General features: G+C 45.3%; 1 long non-coding RNA gene across 3 annotated transcripts in view; it reads right to left on the bottom strand.

Moving 5' to 3' along the window:
* Positions 1-754: 754 nt before the first annotated feature.
* LOC126864255 (uncharacterized) overlaps positions 755-14640 on the bottom strand; it is a 31304-nt gene continuing 17418 nt past the window's right edge. For 2 of the 3 annotated variants that reach the window (XR_007689109.1, XR_007689108.1), the window contains exon 3: positions 755-14597. This is a non-coding gene — a long non-coding RNA (uncharacterized LOC126864255). The remainder of the gene's footprint in view (positions 14598-14640) is intronic. The other variant, XR_007689107.1, reaches the window with a different exon arrangement.

Raw genomic sequence — 14640 nt, 5'->3', positions numbered from 1 at the left:
AAATAATCCCGATCGGCGAGGAAAGAGCGGTGATCTTTCGCGGCAAACGTGCGCAGCATCCAATCCGCGAATCAACGAGGATCGACGAGAGGCCGGATGGAACACGACGGTGGTAGGTGGAAGGAAGGGGCAAGGAAAGGGAAAGGAAAGGGAAAGGAATGGAAGAATAAAGAGGAGAGAGGAGAAAAGAGGAGAAAAGAAGAGAGTACACGGAGAAGATGGCGAACGAGGCCGAGAGGAGAGTAGAGGCCAGGCTGGTCCCGCGTGTTGCCCGGGGGTGCCAACCGCAGGATAATAATTTTATAATTGGGGGAATTACTCCGGCTCGCCGTGGTACAGTCCCTGTACGTGGCGTGGGAGGGTCCATCGACATTGTTTCCATCCGGACGGACGGGATGGTGATCTCTTCACCGGCTGTATCTCCCCTGGGACGAAACCGTGGGTGAGATATGGCCGCATAATCATCGAATCATTATATCCACTCTCGAAATACCACGGGGCCGGAGCCACGGCCGAATTATAAAATTACGCGCAGCTTACTCGTTAAAAACATTATGAGCACTTTATCACAGGAACCGAAGCCTTCGGTGTGTATACCCTGTCGAGCGAGCCGCATCCTGTCTCGAGGAACGCGTCCTGAGGGCCTTGTCACGGGAAGGCCCGTTTAACCCGTGACCCGTAGGCTTTTCAGGTCTTTCGTAGAGGAGAGGAGAGGAAAAAAATAACCAACAACCATTTGGCTATCAAGCTTTTCGACGGTGGATCACGAGAAATTATCGGCTAAGAAGGGTCTTTCGTTTATATAGTTTTTATTCGTATTCGAGCGGTCGGCTGTTAGACAGATTTTATTCGGCGAAAATTGTACGCGAAAGATGATTTTCCTACGTACTCACTCCCTTCCTTCTCTCCTTTCTTTTCGATTCTTCGAACGCTTGCTCGGTTCGTTCTCTCTGGTTGAGCGAATACCGCGAGCTTCGAGCAACGTTCGGCCAACGGTGGGAAAGAGCGTTTTCAAGAAACGAACTGCTCGGTCGTTATCCCGAATAATTACCACGTAACCTTCGAACCTCGTGCTCTCTATCTATATCGGAACAAAGAAAGCGCGCGCGGTTATACACCTTCGAGAATTTTTCTACAGTATGTTCGCGGTAACTTCCCAGCTGGCGGCAGCGGCTGGTATTCCATTTCCTGATCTCCGCGCTTTTATCTGCCCCTACGGATTCTTCCTCGCTCCGATGTCTTATTTCCGCGCTCGCAATGACGAGATATCGAGAGCTCCTATCTTTCTATTCTAATATATCCAACATAGAAATGCAATACTCCCGAAGAATGTATTCCTCTCGGTAGGGTCGTTATGCGCGCAAAGATTGCATATAGCCCCTGCAGGTGCAGACTCCGAGGCCGGGGTCAATATTCCGGTGTCTTCGTGGAAGGACGGTACTCTTGGGATGTGCGCGTTGTTATAATTGCGCCTAACCGTGCCGGCCTGCAGCTTCGGTGTAATTATGTTTCGTATCGTTAAATCTTCGCCGCAATCTTGATCTCGACGTCGGAAAAAAAGGCCGGAGGTGGGCTGAATGTTACTTCTTCAAACGTTTCATGGGGATATTTAACATTTCGTGCATAACATTCGAAATGATCACCGAACACTCGTAACGAAAGATACTCGTTTCACGGAAACAGCTGTCTGCAAAATTATCCCTTTACGTCGGCATTTACCTACGTCGCTATATCGTGTTCTTATTAATTTTGTAACAGTATCGTCATGATATCTCGTGCTCTGGAATTGATACGCTCATTATTCGAAGTGTTATTAAGCAGCTTGTCTTAAGACGGTGCCGAGACGATCGACTCGCTCGTAAAATCAATAAAGGAATCGTTCTCGGGCCTGCAATTATAACATTCGATTATTGAACCGTAAGATATTCGAGGTCGAATGCATCAGGCTTGGTACAGCTCGAGCGGCAAGAATGATTGGGTTCGCACGAAGAATGAAGATGATGACGAGACGAAGGAAAAGGGGAATTGGGGGGCGGAGGAGGCGTTCGTATTTCGTGAGGCTGCTAAGGTCGCTGGTTAGTTGCTTGGAAATCGAAATAATGAGGCATCGCCTCCTGGGCATAGTCATTGGATCACGTGCCACTGCGGTCGCGATCATTTCCCATTATTATTGTTATCGATCGCCGTGCCCTACCCTGCCCCTCCCCTTTCACCTCTCCTCTCTTTCCTCCCGCTGCCCCTCGGCCGATATTGCGACGATTCGTGGTGTGCTCGACCGACCAATGGAAATAACTTCGGTAAATTTAACTCTCGATCTCGTTTCGGAATGTGCGTTCGTCGTTCTTTGATTCGTACTCGGCCCGATCCCCGGCCACTCGGGTGATTACAAAATTTTACACGATTTCTTTCCTTGATTTGTTCAGCATCAGCGATCGCCAGAACGTCTCGATCCTGCTCGTGCTCGTAATTTTAGGTCCAATTGAAATGTTCTCTGGAAAACGATGCTTTGTAGGATAACTCCGGAAGAAACGGCTCTCGCTTCTAAGAACACGTCAAATTTATATATAGGTACTGAATATTACACTTGTCGGTTTATGTAATTGACAAATATTCTTCTAAATAGCCGCAGAAATAAGAAGATCAAATTTTGTTGTATCACTCTGTCAAATTGATTGCTTAAACTGGCTTCAAAATCTTCAAAAACAAAAGAAATTGTAAGTTACGATCATACGTATTATTTATACGTATCTGACGTCTCGAATTCTGTACATTTAATATTCCTATCGCTGTCGCGATGCTCTGCCGAGGAAATCAAATTATACTCCTTTTTCTCTTCAAGAATTCCATTCGAAAGAAATGGCATATATGCTCGGCTAGTCGTCGTTGATAAATTTTTAATCCTTTATCGCTAAACGCCCGATCATTACAGGGCAGAGTGTAGGACGAAACTTTGGCAATAAAGAAGTTCTTGGAACTCGTACGGTTCGTTCATTACAACGAGTCGAATCGACCGGACGACCTTCCTTGTTGGTTTCATCCACTTAGGCAGATTCTTGAGCGAATTCCGGTGGACAGCTGGCCCATCGGCGAGCGGAGTCTAATCTAATCACCAAAAACTCACTCCACGCAGGGAAACTCCCTTCATTTCGTTCGCCGTATACCACCCTAGTACCCTTCCTCTTCAAACGGGAAGCTTACGAGAGTTAACAAACTTCAGGAACGCGAACCACACCACGAGAATCTTCGAGAGATGGCGTTTCATCCAGAGTTATTAGCAAAGTTCTCAATGCGCGAGAACCATCTTCTTAATTATGGCCGTTATATTCTTAGCGAAAGTTTCTAGGATTTCAGATTCCTACAATTCTCTCGCGGTTGTTATCTTACGTAATAAACTTTCTTTTCTTCTTTCACTGATAATCAAACTTAAGTCGTGACTCGTGCTCTTCAACTTCTTGCGTCGTATTGTAATCACGGATTTAATAAGAATTCATATTTACAGCATTTCACAGCCGTTACGATATTTATTTAACAATCTTGTTTCCTCTCGCACACAGTCTATTGTTAACCATACACTGCTTCACGAAGCGATAGATTTTCCCAATTGGATAGATGAACCAGCAAATGTACGTATTCTGCGCTTTTCGTCGAAACGAGCGAATAAAAATTAAACATGTGGGGGACGGATAAGATTTTTTAACACAGTTCTCTATCTAATATTTATATCGATATCTTCGTTTCTAAAACATTCCTACTTCAAAGTAAATCCACTGCCTTGCTATAACGGTTCTCCTATCCCACCGATTCTCGTACTTGTTATATGTCAATTTTCCAATTTCGCGGATTCATGTCGCGTCGGTACAAAAATAAGAAGATCGTTGGTAAGCGACCAACTTCGAGCGGTATGGTGATTGATTACAAACGGTCGGTGTTAACAAGCGTTCGTTTCCGCGGAGGAACGTTCGATGGAATGGGAATACACGGTACGTCGTGTACGATTGGCGGTGATCGCTGTTACAAATCTGAAGCGCGGCGTAGAGTTCTCACACGTGTTATATCGGCGATCACCCACGACTGCCACTTGCGGCCCATTGTAGCTTGGCCGTTCGCGGAACCGTTGCGCGTGGACACGCGATCTTCGATGCGAACACGATCGAAAGTATCGATATAGAAGCCTCGGATGAGAGCTCGACTAGCAGCCAGGAACGTCCTCCTCTTCATCATCGGCACCAAGCACCATCCAGGCAAAGTATGCGCGGCGAACAGCTAAGTGCAGCTCTCTGTTAGAGGGTTCGCGAGCACAAGCTAGCAGAACGTTGTATAATGACCGGTAAGAGGTCGCGTCGAGCGAAACATGGATGAAGAGACGAAGGGGAGGGAAGGCCGGAGATAGCCGATAAGTAGAAAATCGATGATTCGGAGGCATGCTAATTCCAGGTATACTACCTACCCGATTATCATGCTCTCTCTCATGACGGTGCTGCGCTTGCCGTTGGCATTAATACAACGAGATATCGCGGCCGGAGTCAACTATATGCACAGGTTTGATGACACTGCGTTCGGTCGCATTACAGGATAAAGAAAGAAAGGAAGAAAAAGCCAGGTTCTAGCTGAAATTGGCATGGTGGAGTTTAAACGTTGTAATGCCTCGATGTAGTTTAGATACGTTCACTCGTGGTCTCTTGACATAAAAGGAAGACAAACGTTGCGTTTCGTTAGGTTACGGGTACACAGAACAGCGGGGAGGGCTTTGGAAAAGGGGGAAGAATCGAATAAACGTAAAGCGACGACGCCTTGAAGCTTATGTTAATTAATTAATTGTGCAAGTTGTTCAATGTGTGGTGTTAGGTTACTGGTAACCTCGCCGTTGGCGTTAATATAACCAGAAATCGCGATCTGATCCGTGCACGAGCTTGATGGAAGTTTATTTGTTCGCGTTATGACAACCTTCTTCTATTTTTGTGCTTGATACCAATAATCCGTGCGCCGTGCGTTCGTGCGCTCGTCCGTGAAATATATCGGGTTAGCGGTCCTCTCTACTTACGCGATTTGCATTCACATGTACGTGTATCGTCTTCTACATTTTCTTACTTCGTTTCCTTTGCGACTGTTCGATAAAGGGAACGATCGTTACCGCTTTATGCCGCTACGTTTTTAGCGCGACTCGTAAATTCGTACAAACATCGCACGATCTTGCACAAACGTTGCTCTCTCTTGGTTCTCCGTGCCGGATCTGTTTTCTTGACATCCCTTCGCGGTTTATTTCTTTTTGTTAGTTTTCTAAAAGGAAACCTATCCCAATGTCGTCCTGTCTGATTGAAAACATCCAACGAAAGTTTAGATATTTTTCTTAGAGATTTCTTTTCTATCATCTATCTGTTCTTCGAAACGCTGGTATCGATATTCTAGTTATATACACGATGCAGTTTTTTGAGAATATTTAACTCGCGGACTGACTATTGTCCAGAAATATTCACAATGCTAGGTTAAACGTATAATATAATGGCAGGACTGGAGGGAAGAAAAACTCGCGCACAGGACGATTACGTGATCGGTCCCAGAGAAATAGAAGGCCCAGCGAGAGGCCGTTCCCGCGGGGCTAATTACGGAGGTAAACTGTAATTAATCCGTTTTCGAGGAGCTTGTACACCGGTGCGGTTCATTGTCGAGATTTACCGGGTGTCTCCCCAGCGATCGTCTCTCTTGTCTTGGTGTGCACGCGCGCACCCCGATCTTTTGTCGGCACGGCCGCGTATAAAAGGGGTCGAACGTAGAGAAAGAGCGAGATAGACGGAGAAAAAAATACGGTCTCGCGGACCCAAAGGGTGCCCCCGCCTTTTGATTCGAAACCAAGCGGACCCGCTGAAAAAGAATGAATGGACGAGGGAGGATGTGCGTCAGGCGCTGCTTTTTCTTTTCTGGCATTTCTCCTCCTCCGCCCTTCACCACCCTGCTCCTGGCTCTATCAACGCACACACGCGCTTTAACTCCTTTTGTCCTCCGATCCTGGATCAAAATTAGCTGCCTTCCAGCCATCGCTTTGTTTTCTCTCTGCACGGGCCCCGCCTCAAAAAACTACTTATTACGCTAATTATACGCGGTGCTCTGCACAATCATCCCTCCTTCCATCCTCCTATTCCACCGCGGTCGCCTGACCCTCTTATTCGGTACGGTAGCGCTTGTCTGCGATTACCGCCAACTGTCGATTCGTCCCTGGTGTCGATTAAATCCTGTACTTAGTCTCCGCGATAGATACTATGCAACCTTATTGATTCTCTTGTCCCTTTTATTGCTGCCTCGGCTAGAACATCTTTCATGAATTTAACGACCATGATGTACGCTGTGCAGGATTAGGGTAACGGATTTCAATCCTTTGCGCGTTAATCTCAAACAGAATGTTGGTTTTTTTCTGACATCTAGTTTAAAACATGTATTTATGTATTCTTGAGCTAGATTGTATTATAATCGTATTACAAGAGTGGAGGAGTCAGGAATTTATTCGAATAAATTCTAATAATTTTTAGTTTTATTCGTCGGGAATACCGACGAAACTATTTACTAAGTTTTCTACCTATTTACCAACAGAAGTAGAGGAAAATTATCAATAGGAAATTGTTATTATATTATTATTATTAATTTTATTATCACCAATTTCGTAGTACCTTACGTTGAATACGGGTTAATTTATCTGACCTCATCAGGCCACCGATCACGAAAGTGACATCTTGTACAATTCAAATACATCGCATCGATCCTTATACGTACACGTATTCGTCGTATTGATAGAATCAAAGCTGGAACGTGCATCTGTTACATTATACATCGGTGCGTTATAAAGAATCACCGGCCGAGGACGTCGATTCGTCAGTCCACATTTTCTCTGACTAATTTTCCACACGCACAGTCGCTCATAATTTCAGTAGAATTAATTCATGTGGCCGGTCTGATGTGACTTTCAATGCCTTTTTCCCTTTCTCTGTCGCGTATAGCTTGCCTCCGTCGTATAATCATAACCTGGACGATAATGGCCGTGATGAGGGGTTAAAGAAGGGTGAAAACGTCGCCGCGACACCCCCGAACTCGTCCCGCGAACGTTAATTACTGTGTTTAAGGATAATTACGAGGCTTGCCCGGTTCGTGCGTTGCTTATTTCGTCGTAGCATTCTGTGTCACCACTGTACGCTATGAAATCGGTGCACACATGAGTTCGTTTCGGCGTTAACACACAGATACCTGGGTCTACGTAGTGTGTACACGGTACACAGACACACGCACACGTGGCCACATGCGATCCGTAAGCAACGCGAGCAAAGCTGCAGATGCAGTCTTTGTGATGCTAATGCACAGTTTGCTAACACTGCATTGCCATCTCCCTGTATGCAATGAGACGGGATACGTTTCTGATCTCCTCGTTTTCTGTTTCGCTCTTATCTCCTATGTATTCTACGGTGTACAGATACAGATACAGATACATTTTTAAACGTCTTTTATTCTTTTTGTTAGTAAAAATAGCCCTCTCTAGAAATTCATTGGAACAGCGTTTGTAAACTCGAGTCTTAATAATTTCGATTAAAGTTAATGAAAAATCAAGTCGCTATTAAATCGATCGCAGGAGAAACATATTTTTTATAATTTTAGAAATTTCTTAAAGTCAATAGCATACGACATATCGTTTAAGAGTATTTTTAATTTCACGTGGATCGCAGACAATTAGCAATTTGTGTATTACTTTTGAAACAAGGTTCGTCTTTCGATTTTCGAACAAACTTTATCGTATGTAATTTATTTTCTTTGTGTTAGATCTTTTTGTCTTAGAAGATAGAAATGGGGAATAAGCTGTAAAGAGTACAAATATATCCGAAGAAATGTGAAATAGTAAGGAAATTTTCTTATCTGATGCTCTTAATTTTTTAATAAAGGATAATTACGTAACGGAAATGTCAAGATTCCTTGGAAATCCGATAGCACCAAAGTCAAATTTGCCTCTTTGATCTCGCGTTACACCTCACCGTGCAAACATCGCTACAATGAACTAGATATTTACTTTATGCAAATGCTATTGGGTCTGAAAATATACTGCGGAACGTTTTTTTAACTGGAATGCGTAAAAATGTGTTGCTGCGTGTTCTTTTCCTTATGAATCACCTCGCTGTTTGCTCAACCAACCACTTCGACTTAGCACTTGTTCTTTTTTCTTTTTTTTTTTATTCAGGAAATTATTCAGCGCCTCGTTCACTTTCCTCTACAACGTTCTACATTTTCACTAATTCAAATAGTGGTAAGTACTTCAATACACAAATCGTTATTCTCATTTAACATCGATAACGCATAATTCGCGCATGTTTACCTGTAAATAAACGCCGTTACTACGTTACTACTAATTAAACATTAGACTGAAAACGCAATATCCACTTCAACTCGTAAGAGAGTTGCCATTTATCAAACTCGTCTCATCGTTAAAAGATGCCCGTAGCAGATAAGCAGAACTTTTCGTGATCTTAATGACGATATGCATATTAACGTTAAATTAGCCGCGTACACTTTGGTTGACATAAATCTAACCGGTGCGACGAAAGCTGTTCTCCCGCGGCCATTCCCAAATGGGATCCCGAAGCGGGTTTTAGGGGGCTCCGAACGAACCGTACCGCGCGTCCTTCTTTAAATATTGACGGAATGAGATAAACGTATAAATTACCAGCCACCTCGAGAGGAGGACCCTCCGGCGACCACGTTAGAGACTGTTCGTGATATCTTTCATGGACGTTGATCCGGGTAGTCCAGCAGACCTGCAGCACCAAAAAGGTGCCAAGGAGTGGCGCATCTCTCGGTTTCTTCTCCTTTTGATTTTGTTACTTCGGTAAGCGGGCACGGAGTGGTTGGTCGCGGAGCGGAGACGCGCTTCCTCGAAATCTCGTATCAATTACCGGGCGTATCGTGTAAGGATAACAGCTGCTGGTACGATTATGAACTTGTTAATGGTCCGTGTTCGACGATAGCCACGTCGCTGATATACACGGGAGACACCCACCATATAATTACACGTTGCGTTACATCTTTTTGGTGGCGGCGAGGTGACGCGGGGCTGTGTGTACACGATACGATCGCGCCCCGTCTATTTTGTCCAATTAAATATCGCGTCCGCTGCTAAGAAACGCATCGATCGCACGCACAAGTGCAGTAAATTGAAACTTAGGATAATAGAAACTCATATATAACTGCGTATAATTCATAGGCATTACGCGGTAATGAAGCCGGCCGCTCTATTCTTGCGAGATCGTTATAAAACTGCCAGCTCGCAGAAATTTTATCATCTTGCGGACTTGGCCCGTTATCGAGCAGCTCGATAAAGCCGTGTATTAACCACCATTATAATACAGCCAGTTGGTTGGAGCCAGAGTCAGACAACGAGGAAAGAAGTTAGTACGTATTCTGTAATTCAACGAGGATGCAATTTATCTCATTGCCTGTGTAGAGAATCGTGTCAGTACGACAAAATAAAACAACAAGGAGAAGAAAGAAAGCGGGGAAAGGGGAAAAGAGAAGGAAAGGAGAGGGAAGAGAGGAATTGGCACGATAAGGAATTTTGCATATAATCTAGTCGAAGCGTATCCATCAGCGACGAGGTGCCAAGTACGCTCTCGACGATGCTCGGTCAGCTGTGAAAATATTTCTGTTCCCAGTGGCAAAAAGGGCCGGCACGATGCACGATATATACAAGCCGGTTAAAGCAAAGAACGCGTGCGATTCGGCCGACCAACAGGTGCTTTATACGTGCCTGTCCGGCAAGAAGGATCGAGGAGAATCGTCCTGGGGTCCCCCGAGCGACTTACAGGAACCTTTTACACTCTTGATGTAACCCTGTATATACGTGTACGTACGCGAGGACCAGTCACTGTGACTCCCAGGCGGCGAGAATCCACGCGTGTCTTCGACCGTTTATTGGACTTCGAACACCTCTTGTCTTGCCCGCCTCGTACGTGGCGCAACGTGCGCGAGGATTCGTTCGTACACGTGTAATTACTTCGGACAAAGCGTTCCCGTAAAAAGCCACGCGAGCCATATATATCCTCGCTGACGCCGTTCCTGCAACCCGGCCTGAAAGTGAGGCCACGGTTCACCTCGTGGAATTCGATGCAGATTTACGATCCTGTCCAACACTACTCCGTTCGACGCACGTCTTTTCTACCCTCCCTTGTTTTTTGAAAATTCAGTATACACACGTGTGAATATTTTAATTTATTGCCATATAATGTTTTACGCAGAGATCGAGCCAATGCCATAACGTATTAGAAGAAATCGACAGATTTCCTTTTAGAGTTTAGTCGTAACGTAGGTTCAAGTACGAGAATAGAGTTAAAGCAGCATCTTCTTAAAAGATGAAATTCTCTTCCTTCGTGAAATACTCTCCCTTTGTTGAAAATTCAGCGTATGATATCTTCAATGCATAAACGTGGATTATGATTTTTCCAATTTCAATATTCTTCAGAAATATGCTGGTTCAAATTATTCGTGTCGTGGCGCGTTGCTTCGCCGGCTTAGCCGATTTCATGAATCTGCATTTCCATGGCATTCCTGTTTCCGGCCAGAGCAACTGGAATAAGGCACTTAGGTCGCCGAGAGACGAAGGAAATCGTCGCAAAGGATGTTGGGCATCGGCTAGTGAAACGGATTTAATCGAGGTGTATGCCATTGCTTCGGTGGCACCAGCCGTGCTGGTACCCAGCGAGTCTCCTCGCCAGGTGTGCTGAAATCACCAGCAACGACACAGACACCAACATCAACAACAGGGACATCAGCTGCGGCAGTACCAGGAGCAGCAGCTCGCTAACGACCCCGTAGAACATGGATGAGGGTGGTTGAAGGGGGGAATCATGGGTGGGTTAAACTCAAGCTTAAATATCAATCAGCGGAAGCAAGAGCAAAGAAAACAGGAAGGGGACGAGAGACTCTTGGTTGCGAAGGTAATGCAAGAGGGAGAAGGAAGAACGGAGACGGAAAGATAAGGAGAAAGAGAAAGAGAAAACGAGGTAAAGGAGAACGCGACAGTTAGTAAGACAAAGCTGGTGTGTGATTTGTGTGCCTGTGTGTCGGGACCCTCTTCGCGGGTGTTTAATTAGCAGCTTGGCAAACCAGACGCCATATACTCAGAACTCAATCAGATCCCTTCATAAGCGCACCTCTCTCTCCGAGTCTCGTATACATAATGTACCGACGTTCGGTGTTTCGAGGTATGCCGAGTGAGAGATGTCCCGCCACGATCAATGGAAAGAGACCAACACACGTTGCAGGTAATTAAACAGCATTATTGGCGGTTGATTGAAAATTAAGCATTTAATTTATTACGTTGGAATATTGTTCAATGGGATATTATTAAATAATAATCGATCGACGTATCAAAGTGTAATTATAGAAATTCAGGATATCGTTCCGTTCGTAACGTTATAGTCTTTTCTATCCTATAAAAGGGCATTTGAGAGGTTGGAAGACGTTCAAAAAGTATATAACAAATTGATTCGAGAAACTGAAACTCAAACACGGTACCCGAGTCCGCCTGTAAGGCGATACACCTAAGAGGTACGAGGTTAGTATCCTTTGTGGGTGTTTAATTAGCAGCTTGGCTAACCAGATGCCATTTACTCAGAACTCAATCAGATCCTTCATAAGTCCCGGTCTCAGGTTCTCGTATGCATAATGCACCGACGCCTGGCGATCGCCGTGGTCCAAGATGAGCAACACGAACGAAAGAATAATTAAATTCCGGTATTGCGCTTCGAAAGAGCTTATACTTGTTCCTGCTCGGTGCTCGTGCGTACCGTTTTAACAATGTATCTTTTCAACGCTCGTCATAACGAGAAACAAGATTTACTTCGTGTTTTCACGCAATACGACAAATAAGAAAAAGAAAGAACGAAGAATAAATCGAAGGTGGAACGCGTGGAAGAGAGGCGATAAATTTTTGCGCCTCGAAATGACAAATACGATACAGAAGAGGACATTGCGAGGATGTGCTATCGGTCGGTGGAGGCACGTGAAACTTCATCTAACCGAGGTGACCATTCGAAATCGTTTTATCGTCGATCGTCGGTTTCAGGGCGTAATTACCATTTCAAATGCTCACCTCTGCTCACCTGAGCCCACTTGTTGGCTCGGCGCACAACTTCTCGTTCCGTTGCGTTGCACCGGGTGGTCTTTTCGGGTTTCAGAGGACGGCTGATGGCTTCGGCCCGAAAGTGGGGGTTATTATTTAGTTTGCTCGCTTCTATCTCTCATCTGTTCGTTCTCCGATCCGTAGCTGTCTCCCTCTCTGTTGCTCGTGTTTCCCTTCGTTCTCGTATACGTAGTTCCTTTCTTTTTTCTTTCCCTCTTCGTTCAACTTTAACACGCATCCACACCCACGTCTATTCTCATTCTAATCAGCTCCGACGCCTTTTCTTCGGGCCTAGGCACGCATCTCTTGCTTCTCTTCGCGGCCTCTCCTGCGGTCGACGAAGCCCCAGAGGGCCCTATAGTCGCGAGCATTATTATTTTAGTGCTCTGTTCGCGTACCAAACTGCTCTGCACCACGGCGGCCAGCATATGCATCCTTCCCGGCAAACGTGTCGGTGGTCAACACGATGTCAGTCTGCCAGTGGTGCTCATGGCCTGATAATAAACTACTATCTCTTCGGTGGTTCCTACCGTTTGCCAGCAATTTATTATACCGTCCAGGGGTTGACACCTTATTTTAATATTCGTACGCATCCCCGTCTTAGAATTATTCTTCCTCTTCCTCCTCTTCGTTTAAATAGCCGAAAGATGATAAATTTGGAGGTGTGATTTACATTGTCGTTGCAGATTTACGGGGATATTTATCGTCCGCTTAACAACCCGCCGAGGCGACGCTCAAATTAATCTGCCTGCATTGCTAAATTATTGCCGATGTGGCAAAAATTTATTAACGGAAAATGATAACATATTACCTTTAATAAATTAAGTTTGGCACCGACGATCGGCGCCGTGTACGAACCCGCGAACCACCACGCGGTTGTGGGAAAGGAAAAGTACCGGTTCGCGCTTTTGTTATCAATCACGTCCACGTGCTTCTAACCGAATCAGTATACCAATGTCGTAGAGCGTTGATTCATGGATGGGACGCATCGTGTAATGAAAATTACGATGACAACGAATCGAACCGCGCCAATCGGCTTTCGGATCGGCTGAAAGAAATCGAACGATCGATTTCGCAGCCCTAGCACGGCGAACCATTCTTCATGCATAGTTTTCTCTGGCTCAGCCAGAGAGATCGATTAGCATGCAGGCAGCCTCGATCTGATGACTGCACAGAGAAGCCGAGGCTAAGCTAGTCGCACGCGAAAAATCGTAAAATGCGTATCAAATGAAAAATCCAGGAACGTGCCGGGGCTCGTACGAATAACAAGCGATAGCCACCTCGGTAGCGCCTATAAATGGCGATTTCTTCGGTTCTCGTCCGTCTTTCGCGGAAACGTTCGCCTCGCCGACACACGGCCGCCTTTCAACGATCCAGTCCATATTTTGCGAACACCAACTCGGGGAATCAGCAGAGTAACGGCCGTAGATCTGATGCTAATGACGAGCTCAAAATACTATATATTCTTAGTGTCCACCGGATCCATATTTGCGAAACTAAAGCATCGAGAAATGCGTTTAGGGGAACTGCGGTCTAAATACGTATTTCGTCCTATTCTTTCGACAACAAGATCTTCTTTTTTTTTCATTTTATTGCTCGGATCAATTCCCAAGAATAAAGTAACTACCCCCGAGGTGGTTCGGTACGCTGTTCAATTTCTCCAAAACCGGATGACTTGCACAAACTTATTTATGACAAGCAGGTAAGGTAAATGGTCGTAAATTCCCAGATAAATGTTAAAGCTTCTCACGAGATTCAGAGAGACATTGTTAGGTAATATCGGACTAAGTGTACCTGCCTGTAACGTTGCGTTGAAAAGTACAAATACAGAAGAATGGCTAACACAGCGTATAGATCATGAAACAAGCGTGTACCACACGTAACGAGGATTCGATTGATACTTTCTTTCGTAACATACGATATCCCCCGATATATACACTCGTTTGCCGGTGCTTTGTAAGCATACAACACGTTGGGCGCGAACGAGGAATATCGCGTCGCATTTATAACCGTGCGAACGAAAGAAACACGGTGCACCGAACTGCGTACGATTCCGTGGCGATGTTCCGCACACGGTTCCGTCTCTGTCGTCTCATTTTCTATCGTTTAAGCGATTATCGTCAGACTGGTCTTTGGAAATACCTACGTGCACTCGCACGTCGAAGGTTCATCACGTACAGACGAATGGATAAATAGATCGGCAGGAGGACGCGACACCGGTAATATATGAGCCTGCAGAATCGAAAAGAGCCAGGGAAGAGTCGTCGAGGCGTATATATGCGCGCAGGGTGTATATAACGTGGCACCGTTTGTGTGCCCAGTTAATTACTCGCGTAGTAAATTATCGGGTAATGAGGTGCTGGGCTCGAGCCTGGGGCTTTCTCATCTTCCTTCTCCCTCGAGCGCGGTCCTTCTCGCGAGACGATCTGCCTCTCACCTCTGCGGACTAACCCTAAAGGAAAGAGAGAGAACTAATAAATCCGCCAGGGCCGTAA

Source organism: Bombus huntii, chromosome 3, assembly GCF_024542735.1.
Source record: "Bombus huntii isolate Logan2020A chromosome 3, iyBomHunt1.1, whole genome shotgun sequence".
NCBI lineage: Eukaryota > Metazoa > Arthropoda > Insecta > Hymenoptera > Apidae > Bombus > Bombus huntii.
This window is presented reverse-complemented; position numbering and strand designations above follow the sequence as displayed.